Raw genomic sequence first — 13607 nt, 5'->3', positions numbered from 1 at the left:
AGATCAATCACTTAAGGCATTGTCCATTTCTGGCACATTTCCTGCTTGACCAGGTGGTGGCGCTATGCCAGGCAGGCCCATTGGGTGTCTGGATATCATCATAATCATAATATCTTTTAACCTGAGAAGTTTCAGACCATTTATTCAAAGCATAGAGCATTTCTGACACATTTCCTGCTTGGCCAGGTGGTGGCGCTATGCCAGGCAGGCTCATTGGGTGTCTGAATATCATCATAATCATGATATCTATTAACCTGAGAAGTTTCAGACCATTCATTCAATGAACTGTGATTTATGACACATTTCCTTTTCGTGTGGTGAGATATTAAAATCATATCAAATATTTAACATATCAAAAATCCCTTCACAATTTAACATCAGCGACATCTTGGCATAATGTTTGCCAAATTTCACATGAATCTGACAAACCGTCTAGGAGCAGTATGTTAAAATTGATCATGTGACATCAGTGTAATTGTCATTCTTTCTTTTGCCAGTTGGTGGCGCTATGCCAAACATGAATTATGGGCATGTAAATATTATCATTAACATGGTCTTCAATGACCTGTGAAATGTAAAACATTTCAAGCCATGCATGGTGAATTATGACACATTTATTGCTTATGTGGAAGGGTATTAAAATTAATAATTTCGCCATTTCGTCAAATTACAACATATCAAAAAAAGGCTTCACAATTTATAATCAGGAACATCTCGGCGTCATGTATACCAACTTTGACATGAATCGGATCAACCGTCTAGGAGGAGTACGTTAAAATTGATCATGTCCACAATGCACAAAATCTCAATTACCTCACTTCCTGTGGGCGTGGCTAACGGCATGTTAATACAAAAGTTGTTTGTTTTTGGGAGTTACATACACCCACCAAATTTGGTGTGTGTATCTAAAACTATATGCCAACCACAAGTCACTGTGACGTAAGGGGGCGCTATGGAGTTCCTGGGCAACGCCCGGTGCCAAGCTTTTATCCCTGTCTATTCACTGTACCACTTGATGTGTGTATTAAATTTCATGCGTTTTCAACTATGTTAACCACCTCAAAATATTTGCCAACCACGAGATCAGTCACCTAAGGAGGCGCTAGCGAGTCCCTGGGCCACGCCCGGGGTCAAGCTCTTGTACCTAACTGCGATGCATGACACCTGACGTGTGTGCCAAATTTCAAGAGGTTTCGACCATGTTAACCACCTCAAAAACAGGAAAGCAAAAAAGTGAAATAACAATAATAATAATAATAATAATAATAATCCTTACAAAAACAATAGGGCCTTGCGCCCTTCGGGTGCTCGGGCCCTAATAATCCTTACAAAAACAATAGGGCCTTGCGCCCTTCGGGTGCTCGGGCCCTAATAATAGTGAAAAATAATAATCCTTACAAAAACAATAGGGCCTTGCGCCCTTCGGTGCTCGGGCCCTAATAATAATAATAATAATAATAATAATAATAATAATAATCCTTACAAAAACAATAGGGCCTTGCGCCCTTCGGTGCTCGGGCCCTAATAATCCTTACAAAAACAATAGGGCCTTGCGCCCTTCGGTGCTCGGGCCCTAACTAGGAGGATTTACTAATAGTTTAGATAGCCTAGATAAAGTAGTATAGGGCTAGAATAATTAGGAATAGAGGTAAGCATAGTTTTTGAAAAATAAAACATTATAAAAGTCTATGACATGGAGAAATTTGGAGTAAGGTATGTTGAAGAAATTATGAGATTACTGCATGTCCTAGAACAGCTAATTAATATAGCTTATAATAATCAGTCTTCAAGTAGTATCCCAAATTGACAATAAATAAAATAACAATGCTTATAGGGAAATTTGTTTAGTCTTTATGCAAAAAGAGAATAGATGGAATTAGGATCATCATAAATCATTGTCAGAAGATTAAAATGTTTTATTATTTCAGAAATAGAAAAGCTGGTGGAAAGATGTTGGTCTTCATGGAAGGAATGAAGGTCCACCAACTCTATTCTGTTAATCACAGTAACAAAGGGGGGCGAACCCCTGGTATAATGTTAAATTGTATGATTTGTTACATTTGTTACCTTGGGTTACAGATTTTTATAATTTTTCACTGTCATTATCTGATTAATGTTTTATTTGAATGTCCCTTTGGTAAAAAAGAGTCTGCTGAATCCCATAACTGTAACTCTAATGGTTAGTGGCATTTATATGATACTAACTAGATACTTCCCAACAGATACTTGATATGGTGCTTTCCTTTGCGCATATTTGGATCTATGCGCAAGGGGGGAGTAGTAAAGAGGAATATTTTATTGAAGGATTTTTGATTTTCATAGTTATAGGTAGTTATTGATGATAGTCTAACAGATGTCATGTGTATAGTCATAATATCAGGAAAGTGATAGTGTTGTCTAAACCATTAGGTCCCAGAAGGATCATGAAAACACTTAGTTATTGATTACATTGATATGATAAAAATAAGAAACTTTGGTAGTGGTTTTCAGATAATAAGGGCAAATGACATGTTAAAAGGGAGAATTGCTAAAATGTATGCCTCAACAGATTTAAACTGGTTTGATGCCTTACACATTGCTTCGATGCAAATAAGGTCACAACAAAACCAGAGTAATCACTTTTTGCACTAAAGATAAAAAATGAGAGGTCCACCAGAGACCCACCTTTGGATCAGCTCCGAGGACAAATGAGAAATGATATGGAATAATTGTCATTAATTCACAGGACAATTTTTAAGCAGGAAAAAGGACTTTCGGAAGGACCTACAGGAAAAGAGTCAACAACCTACAGTATACTGCCTGGGGACAGAAATGATCCTGGCAGTGGTGGGTATAGTGTTTTTGGCATGTATGCTCCTGTTCCCCTGTTGATTATAGACTTCCAGGCAAGGAATCCAGTGAGGAAGGGGGGACATTGTCCCAGCAACATCTGCCCTGATAACAAACAGGGAATGGACAGAAAACTGCAGAGATCCCAGTCCATGACATACCACCAAACCACCAGGAAATGAGCCATTCAACTGTTTTTTCACAAGTGAGGTTGACAAAGAAGACTCAGGTAACACAGAGATTATTGACTGACAAAATCTTATCAACCACCAGGAATCTGGAATATTGGTGAATCTTCCAATATGAAAGAAGTCTGTTATGTGCTTGGAGCACTAAGAGAACAGGTGGCTGCAACCTCCTGGGTAGCTATGCACCACTGGACGATGTTGGATCAGATATTAGCCAAAGAAAGTGGAGTGTGTGTTAACATAGGAGTATATTGCAGTATTTTTATTCTCATAACATAGCTATGACAAAACTAATAATGATAGAAAGATAGTTTAAGGGGGCATTAGGAGGATTAGAAATATGGCTAGCACAATAGGAATAGTTGTAGGAATAGGTTTGCTTGTATTTGTGCTTGTTTTCTCTTTGTTTCTTCCTTGTTTGAGATCCATAGTGCTTAAAACAGTGGCTGGGAGAAATGGATCACAAATGCCACTGCTGTTGATGAATGAAGCAAATGGCAACCCTAGTGGAAGGAGATACTAGTGCCAGGACAGAGGACAAGGAAATGGAAACATGACAGTGATGCCAGTGATGCCAGAACTGATGCTCCTCATAGAGGATTGGAGGAATGAGGAGAATGAGGACTTAGTAGACGGGAGCCAGACTAGCTCTCTCATGGATGAAGTGGTGTTGGATGTGGATACTCATCCTATTCAACGAAAGACTCAGTAGTTTCCCAAGGCAAATGGAATGGACGGTGGACTACAGAGCAATTAAGAGGGATTTTGAGAGTCCCTACATTCGTAACATACTTCACACTTGAAGCGCAGCATCCAACATTTATTAATACATCTGCGATTGCATTTACACTCTGCCATCTCGGAGGACTAGCCCTATCTGAAAACTCCCATCAGGAATTTTGATGTGATCTGTTTGCTCATTTGATGAATTTATGGGGATGGAAAAGCATATGTGTAGTTGAAGTAAAGTTTCTCCTCTTGCTTGTTGTAAACAAGTGTTGCTGTAAAAACAGGACAGTGGAAGAGTTTCCCTTATGAAGGTTTTTTCCTCTAAAAACAATGAAAAAAGAGGTTTTCCCTTAAGGGTTTTCGCTTCCACCGAGAGGATTTGAAACTTGCCATTCTATTTGATAATAACACTACACTATTGGATTTGATTTAAGTGAGGGTTGGTTCAAGGGTGTAATAACAGTACTAATATAAGTGTTTGATGTTTATCAGTGGTATTGGGGACAATTGCTTAAACTTATAGTTGCTGCTGTGGTAACTGGTTTGCTTAGCTGACTGTTTGTAGTGTGACTCAGCTTAGCAGCTGTATTTTCTTGATAGTAGGGGAGGTGTTAAAATAGTGATAAATGTTTGATCTTGCTGCATAAGTGAGCACTTCATGCTCAAAGGGGGGATATGTCGTGGCCTTTATTGAAATATATCCTTTAGTTTATATATATTTTATGTAGTATCTTTATTCTTTGTAATATCATTGTTTTGTGAAACTGAATTCTGTAGTATGTTCAGTGTGGGAAAGGAAGACTGGTTTAAGGGAAGAGCAGGCCTGGCAGAAAATGGCATAGATAAGGTTTGGTGCCAGGAAATGTAAGCAAAACCTAAAGAATGGCAAAACCTAAAGAATGTAGGAATAACAGGATGAGAGGGCAAAGGTGGAGTACCATATATTACTTGGTCAGTTATCTGTAAACATAGAGGGTCTTGTCTGGGATGACTTGAAGGGGTATAAAAGCTGGACAACAGCCAAAGGATGTTAGCTCACTTTGCTCACTGCTCACTTTGCTCACTGCTCACTGCTCACTTTGTTTACTTTGCTTTCACTTACTTGCTTGCTTCACCAATGCTCCGGAGTGCATTAAAGCCATCATCTGCAGTATACATCCATGGTGTGCGGACTTCTTTTGAGTTTGTATTATTTAATGTGGATTTAACACCACAGTGGGGCAGCCCTGGACCGAGTCCTGGCTAGGGGAGGTGGATGGGGGAGGGAAAGAAGGGGTGGGGGGAGTAGCGACGCTGTCGCTACCGGGGCCGTCTGGAGAAGTGGGGTTGGACCCGGAAATACGGCGGAGATGCGGCGGGAATGGGCCTGAGCCGCTGACGTGGCTGTGGCTGAAGCAGCGGAATGAAACGCTCTGAAGCGTGTGGTGCCGGAGGGTTCCGTCGGCGTGCCCGGTTCGCGAGGTGGCTGGTGGTGTGTGCTTTGTCCAGCTGAATGGCCGGCGGAAGGAACCGCGCCGGGATGCCAGAAAGAACAGCCTGCTTCCTGGTCCGGGGAGGAAAACAAGGTGGGGGAGCGGGAGGGCGAACAGACCGGGCTATCCGACTGCGTTAGAAGGCGGAGGAGATGGAACTTCCTATCCGACCTACGGAACGCGATGCCGCGGGAATGGAGAGTGCTGCGGATGCGAGCCACTGTCCAGTGGGTAGGGTCATCGCCTTGCTGGCGCTGGGTCCTGGTGCTGCCGCGAGTTGAGGCTGCTGAGCGAGAAATACTGCCCCGCACGGGGGCAGGAGAGGAGCACCTTCTGCGACCCTGTGTCCTGGGTTTCCTACGCTGGCGGCGAGGGGAACGAAGAGGATTATTTTCGCCCGGCGGAGGGCCCTGGGTGTCGGGTGTTGGCGGGACGAAGTTGTCCTCCAGATCGCTGGAAGAGGCGTGGATTTCCAGTTCCATGTCTTGTCCTTAGCAAACGATACGCAGACTGGTTGATTTCGCGAACGTCGGAGCATGTGACGTTTGGAAAAGGAGGTCGGCTTAAATAGGCCTACCCTGCGGCGGCAGTGGGTGAGTTAATTGCTGTCAATCATCCCGAAGGCTCCTCCCGAACTTTGTTTAGAAAACATCATTTAGTGTGTGTGTAATTAAGCATTAGTGTGTTTTAGTGTGTTATATACATACTGTATTGCATGTAAAGCAGTATAATCCATTTGTTACCTCATCACACATCATACAGCTCACATACAGAGTTTTATTCCACATTGGTATTTGTACATGTCATATATTTGACATAAAGCTAACACCTCAATACTTTGTCTTATTCTTTACATTTCATTTCAGTTTCAGGAGGGCAGATCAAATGTACCTTGAGGAAATGGATGTGATCCTCTGTGTGTGAAAGCTGCTCCAGCTCAGCATCTCTCCTCTTCAGCTCAGCAATCTCCTGCTCCAGTCGCTTCAGGAGTCCTTCAGCCCGACTCACCTCAGCCTTCTCCTGAGCTCTGATCAGCTCTGTCACCTCAGAGCGCCTTCTCTCAATGGAGCGGATCATCTCAGTAAAGATCCTCTCACTGTCCTCCACTGCTGTCTGTGCAGAGCTCTGTTAGGAGACACACAAAGAGGAGGGCAGGAGACACACAGAGGGAGGTGAAGCTGAAAGTGTTTCATGGTGTCAGTGATTCTTTGTGTGCTGTAGAGATGGCAGCAGAGGCACAGTTACTCACTGGGCTCACAACATTGTGGCCCGAGGGTGGAACTGCAAGGGTTATTACTGCAAATGTAGAATTATCACCCTCCAAGATTCAGCATTTATACCACAGACTTTGCAGCGTACTTATTCATAGAACATTACAATTACTATACCAATATTGAATAGAACACTAATACTACTTAGTTGTTAGTTGTTGTCTGAAAAGGGAGTTTGTTCTGGCAAACAACCTGATACCTGTAATCTAGTTATAGCAGATAAAATGAGCTGCCATAATAATTATGATAACATTTGAGAGCTGAAACCAGCTGTTTTCTTCTCCTCTGGTCAGGACTCACCTTGAGAGTCTCCACAGCCTTCCTCAGCTCCTGCAGCTCCTTCTCTCTCTCCTGGACTCTCTGCTGGAATCTCCTCTGGGTCTGCCCCAACCGCTTCTGTTGATAAAAATGCAGATATACGTAAGGTAAGTTTATTTATATTGCACATTTCATACATTTCACAATTCAATGTGCTTTACATGTAATGCAAATACAGGTAATAGTAAACAAAATCACAAAAGGGAAATAGTTATGTTAGGGCCAATTTAAGCTTAAGTTTATTTTATTGAAATTTACCTCCCCCTGTTGGCACTTTTACTTTGCTTTATGACACCACCAGGAACTCCTATATATGGAGACAGGAAGTGAGGCCTGGCAGGTGAACGCATTAGTGAAGAAGCGCTAGACACAGTTGGGAGCGATATAGTTTTTTGACCACGAACATAGACCACGAACACGAACACGAACACGAACATAGACCACGAACATAGACTAAGTACTCACGAACTACAGTAACCACATACAAAACAACATTGAAGCTTTTCGTTTACATTTACATTGATACACGCATACATCTTTGGAATATATTTAGGTTGTATTTAGAAGGATAGAAGATCCTATTTTTGTTGGAATTAGAATCTTTAAGTTTGTTTGAACGTGCGTCCGAAATCCCCCCGGCCTGGCTCGCGCGGCGGCTTGATAAAGACAAGTTGCCAAAATAAAGTCAAAAAACTTCGTCAAGGACTAGGAAAGCATTCCGTCTTGGATTATCGACACCGGAGGATAAACCACGCGGATTCGCTGTTATCAGGACACCTGCTGCATTGGAGAAAGCTGCTGATGGTGAAAACTTTCGTCGGGTCGTGAGTAACGCGATAAACCACCCGAACTCTGACTGTTTTATGTGGACAAGCATAACGTTGACTCTTTGATTGAGTGCTTGATAAACGTCGGGAAAGTTTGATACAGTGTAGCGTGCTTTGAATTGAAACGTTTCAACGTTGAGACTGCAACGTTGTAACATTGTGCTTTAGTCACCTCATCTGCTACGTGTGAAGTGCTTGACTGTACTTTAAAATATAAACTCTGAAGCTCACGTATGCCAGCGTGAATGAAACATAAGTGTTCATTGATTCAGAAATAATTGATTTGATAGCATACGGTTTTGGGTTTCATTAGTGGAACTTTTGTTTGTTTGTTTGAATTGCGTGAATCACGCTGCATTTAAAGGCCTATCGAACGTGTCCCTCAAGCCTAAAATTGTTAATGGCCACTATGGATGATACTCATTCTGCTGAAATGGATGAGCATATTAAGGAACTAAAGAAGGTCAGAAAAGGCAAATTAGCAAAATGTACACGCAAAATGAATGACATTAAAAGGACAATGCAAGAAAAGGATATTGATGCTGTGAAACAACATTTTCTCATTTTCCAATCATTTTGTGAAGAATTTAAGAATGCCCATGATGCTGTGCAAAATGTATTACCTGAACAGGAAAAACAAATAGACAAAGTTGAATGGTATAAACCTAGGATAGAACCATTTGAAGATTTCCTGGAAGAGGTACAGGATTGGGAGGAATTAATGGCAGAGCAAGACGAATCAGATGAACAGGAATTTCTTGCAGAAGATCAGGAGTCTGTTGAACCAGTGACTGTATCAGAGCAGCAAGAGGGTGCATTAAATCCAGAGTCAAGGGATCTACAAGATTTCGTTCATCCAAATGATAGCATTTCTAACGTTAGTAAATCTAAATCATCTTCAGTGACATCTGCACATAGGAAAGCTCTTGCTGAGCAAGCTGCACTGTTGTCACGTAGGGAAGCATTGAATGCTAAGCAGGCACTTGAGCAACAGAGATTGATTTTGGACTCCAAGATTGAAGCCACAGAACTCGAAGCAGAAATTGCAGCATCAAATGCCAAGATAAAGGTTCTGGAAAGCTTTGATTTGCAGTCAGGAAAGTCTGAAGATGGCATGAACTCCTACTTAGAAAGTCATAGACCATTTTTACATGCATCAAGACAAAGACAGTCACCTGTGGAGTTTGCTAGAATATCTACAGTTCCTAAAACACCACTGCAAAAAATTCTGCAACAGCCTAGACCTGCTAGAGTCCTTACAATCCCTAAGCAACAGCAGGCAATGCCAAAGAGCCCAGTCTCAAGTTCAAAGCAGTCTGTCACGATTGCTAAGACACCAATCCCTTTAAAGCTCAAGCAGGATAAGATGAATAGAAAAGGTGGTAGTCAAAAGCCTGAGCCAAGTCCAGACTATCATGATTTGTCTTCTGTCATTCAAAGACAGAATGACATTGTTGATTTACTTGTACTGCAACATAAACAAGCACTATTACCTGTTAGAGAAATACCAACCTTTCAAGGTGATCCACTAAGTTTTACAACATTCATGCGTGCCTTTGAATATAGCATTGAAGACAAAACAGCAAACAGTCAAGATCGCCTTTATTATCTTGAGCAGTATACGACAGGACAACCCAGAGAACTCGTCCGAAGCTGCTTCCATATGGATCCATCAAGAGGATATCTCGAAGCTAAAAGACTCCTACAGGAGAACTTTGGAGATGACCTGAAAGTTACAATGGCATACATGGATAAGGCCCTGAAATGGACAAATATCAAGTCCGACGATGGAAAGGAACTACAGAGATATGCACTGTATCTTAGAGGCTGCTGTAACACAATGCAAGACCTAAAGATCATGGAAGAGCTAGATTTACCCTCCAACATGAAACTGATTATTTCCAAACTGCCCTACAAACTGAGAGAGAAGTGGAGATCGACTGCATGTGATATCCTGGAAAGAACAGGTCGCAGAGCCCGTTTCCATAACCTCGTAGCCTTTATGGAGAAGCAGGCCAAGATCTTGCTGGACCCTCTGTTCGGTGACATTCAAGACCTCAACAAGACCAAGACTGCAGCCATTTCCAAACAGCCAAACCCAATAAGGAGCAAGGGCAGTAGCTTTGCTACAACAGTAGCAGTGTTGACTGATGACTGTGACATCAGAACATGTGCAAAAGACCATACATTCAAATATCAAAACATCTCTGACTCCTGTGCCGCCCGTGCATTCTGTGAAGGCAAACATCACCTGAAGGATTGCCAGAAGTTGAAGACACAGCCACATGTGGCCACAGTAGAGTTTTTGAAAACCAAAGGCTTCTGTTTTGGATGTCTTCTGAGAGGACACATGAGTAAAGACTGCAAGAGGAGGATGACCTGTGAGAGATGTCAAGGTAGGCACCCCACCATCTTGCATTTAGACAAAGTGAAGCCGACTGAGCCAGTAAAACCGAAGGAGACCTCCATCAACAGCGGTCATGTCACCCTCAAAGCTGGTGGAGTAACCGGGGCCGGCAAAGACTGTGCTCTGTCAATTGTGCCGGTCCAAGTAAAAGTCACTAAGGGAAGCAAGGCCGTGCTGACCTACGCCTTTCTGGATCCAGGAAGTTCAGGGACGTTCTGTACGGAGAGACTGAGAAGACAGTTGAACGCTAGAGGCCGGAAGACTGAGATTCTCCTACGGACGATGGGGCAGATCAAGACTGTCTCAAGTTACGAGCTTTCTGGACTGGAAGTAGGCAACCTGGATGGGAACACCTTTTTGGAACTCCCTAAAGTCTACACACAAGATGCCATCCCAGTGACTAAACAAAACGCTGCAACTCAGAAGGACATCTCAATATGGCCATACTTGAAAGAAGTGAAGCTAAATCAGATTGATGCGGACATTGATCTTCTTATAGGAGCCAATACTCCAAGAGCCCTTGAACCATGGAAGATTATCAATGCCGAAGACGGTGGCCCTTATGCAGTCAAGACGGTGTTTGGATGGGTGATCAATGGACCACTCAACTCTTGCACTGCTGAGGAGTCTTCAAGATTGGCAACTTTAACTGCAAACCACATCTCTGTGACAGAGTTGAAGAATCTACTGGTACAGCAGTACAATCACGATTTTCCCGAGAGGAAATATGATGAAAAGAAAGAGATGTCTGCTGAAGATCTCAAGTTCATGCAGAGTGCCAAAAGCTCAGTAATGCTCAAGAACGGACATTACTATATGTCACTTCCACTGCGTGACAGAGATATCATGATGCCGAACAACCATGACATTGCCAAGCAACGAGCCCTGAACCTGATCAGAAAGTTCAAATCAGATCCAACTTATGCTCTGGATTACAGGAACTTCATGACTGACGTCATCCAGAAAGGCTATGCCGAGATGGTGCCACAGGACAGGCTTCAGAGGCAAGATGGAAAAGTGTGGTACATCCCACATCATGCAGTGTATCACAAAAGGAAGAAAACCCTTAGAGTGGTATTCGATTGTTCATCAACATTCCAACAAACATCCCTCAACGATAAACTACTTCAAGGACCTGACCTGGCTAACCCTCTCCTCGCCGTTCTGCTAAGGTTCCGCCAAGAACCCATTGCTATGATGGCAGACATAGAAGGAATGTTTCACCAAGTCTGTGTCCATGATGATGACCGAGACCTGTTGAGATTCCTGTGGTGGCCAGACGGTGACACATCAAGGAACCTCGAGGAGTATCGGATGACCGTCCACCTATTCGGAGCAATATCCTCTCCAACATGTGCCAACTTCGCACTGCGCAAGACTGCAGATGACCATGGTCACGGCTATGCTGAAGAGGTGAGCAGGACCATCAAACGCAACTTTTATGTCGATGACTGTCTTAAGTCAGTGGCAACAGAAGACCAGGCCATTTCCCTCTGCAAAGACCTCAGAGACCTCTGCTCTCGGGGTGGATTCAAGCTCACAAAGTGGATTTGCAACAGCCGCTCTGTGCTTGCTTCCATTCCCGATGAGTGCAAGGCGAAGCAGATCAAAGAACTGGATCTGGACAGAGAGAAGCTGCCACTAGAGAGAGCTCTAGGAGTTCAATGGAATATTGAAAAGGACACCTTCATTTTTCGTGTCACTCTCCAGGACAGACCCCTGACACGTCGGGGTATCCTATCAGTCGTCAGCTCTATTTATGATCCCTTAGGATTCCTGGCACCATTCATCCTAAAAGCAAAGCAGATCCTCCAAGGCCTCTGCAAACTGAAGTGCGGATGGGATGATGGCATATCAGAGACTTACCTCACACCTTGGAAGAAGTGGCTTGCTGAACTGGAGCGACTGTCCAATGTTCAAATCAACAGATGCATAAAGCCCAAGAACTTTGGCCAAGTTGAAAAGGCGCAAATGCATCACTTTTGTGATGCAAGCGAAAATGGTTACGGCAGTGTAAGCTACCTAAGACTGACCAACAGAGCGGGTGAAATCCATGTGACACTTGTTCTGGGGAAATCCAGAGTGACACCGCTGAAGCAAGTAACTATCCCAAGATTAGAGCTAGCCTCAGCAACACTTGCAGCCAAGATGGATCGACTGCTGAGGTCAGAACTGGAATTGGAGTTGGAGCCCTCAGTCTTTTGGACCGACAGCGAATCTGTGCTAAAATACATAAGAAATGAGAACAGAAGATTCAAAACCTTCGTGGCCAATAGGATTTCAGACATCCGTGAACTTTCAGACAAAGACCAGTGGCGGCACATTGGCTCTAAGGAAAATCCGGCTGATGACGTCTAACGTGGTTTGAACATTGAAGGTTTCCTGAAGTCCAAAAGATGGTTCCAAGGACCAGAGTTTCTTGCTAACCCAGACACTGAATGGCCAAATGCGCTAAAAGATTTTCCACCCATCGAGTCAAATGATCCCGAGGTGAAAAAAGAAATGATGGTTAATAGTCTGCTTGTAGAAGTGAAGAGCCCATTAAGCAAGCTAATTGAGTACTACTCACACTGGAACAGACTCAAAAGAGCTGTAGCATGGATGCTGAAGTTTCGGGCACTTCTGCAAGAACAGAAACTACGTAGAGTCACTAGAACCGCTCAGACTGACCTAAAGTCCAAAGCAAAAGTAGGACTTACTGTAGAAGACCTGCAGGAGGCGGAAGATTGTATTATCCACTTTGAACAAAGAAAAGCTTTCCAGAAGGAGATTAACTCACTCAAGCGAGGGCAGCCATGTGCCAAAACAAGCACTCTCCGCAAGCTGGACCCAACCCTGGACCAGGGTATCTTGAGAGTAGGAGGTAGGCTCAACAAAACAGCCTTACCTAGTGAAATGAAGAACCCAGTAATTCTTCCAAAGAACTCGCACATCTCGAGACTGATCCTACAGCAAATCCATCTGCAAGTAGGCCACTCAGGACGAAGTCACATGCTAGCCAAACTGCGAGAAAGATTTTGGCTACCTTGTGCTCATGCCATGGCTAGGAAAACCATAAAAAGGTGCATCTTCTGCCGAAGATATCAAGCCAAGGTGGAACAGCAGAAGATGGCAGATTTGCCACAGGACCGCATAACCCCAGATGAACCTCCATTCGCCCATGTGGGGGTAGACTACTTGTGATTGTGATTGTGGATGAAACTGCTCCTAGGAACTCCTGGCAACTGGGCAGAGTGGTCAAATCTCTACCTGGATCAAAAGGTCTAGTGCGAAGTGTTTTAGTGAAAACCAAAGCAAACATCCTTGAAAGGCCAGTAAGCAAACTATGCCTACTTATGGAAGCAGAAGATCACAAATAAAATGAGTCTATTGAGACTTGCACCAAAATAACTTTACTTAAATTTAGACTAATGTATCTGGACATTAGACTTTAAACTTTAATTGACAGGGAATTGGTTTTTCAACAGTTTTATATTTCTCGTGTTCACCGTCGATTTCGGTGCAAGGCTACAGCAACTTTGTTACCTTACTAGTGTAGCGTCAGATAGCAGACGGTTACTTTGACC

This window comes from Alosa pseudoharengus, unplaced genomic scaffold, assembly GCF_046254945.1.
Source record: "Alosa pseudoharengus isolate Yale_2024_CS ecotype anadromous, Long Island Sound unplaced genomic scaffold, YU_APseudo_1.1 YU_APseudo_1.1_scf_45, whole genome shotgun sequence".
NCBI classification, from domain to species: Eukaryota; Metazoa; Chordata; class Actinopteri; order Clupeiformes; family Clupeidae; genus Alosa; species Alosa pseudoharengus.
The sequence above is the reverse complement of the archived record's forward strand: the minus strand, read 5'-3'. Positions refer to the sequence as shown.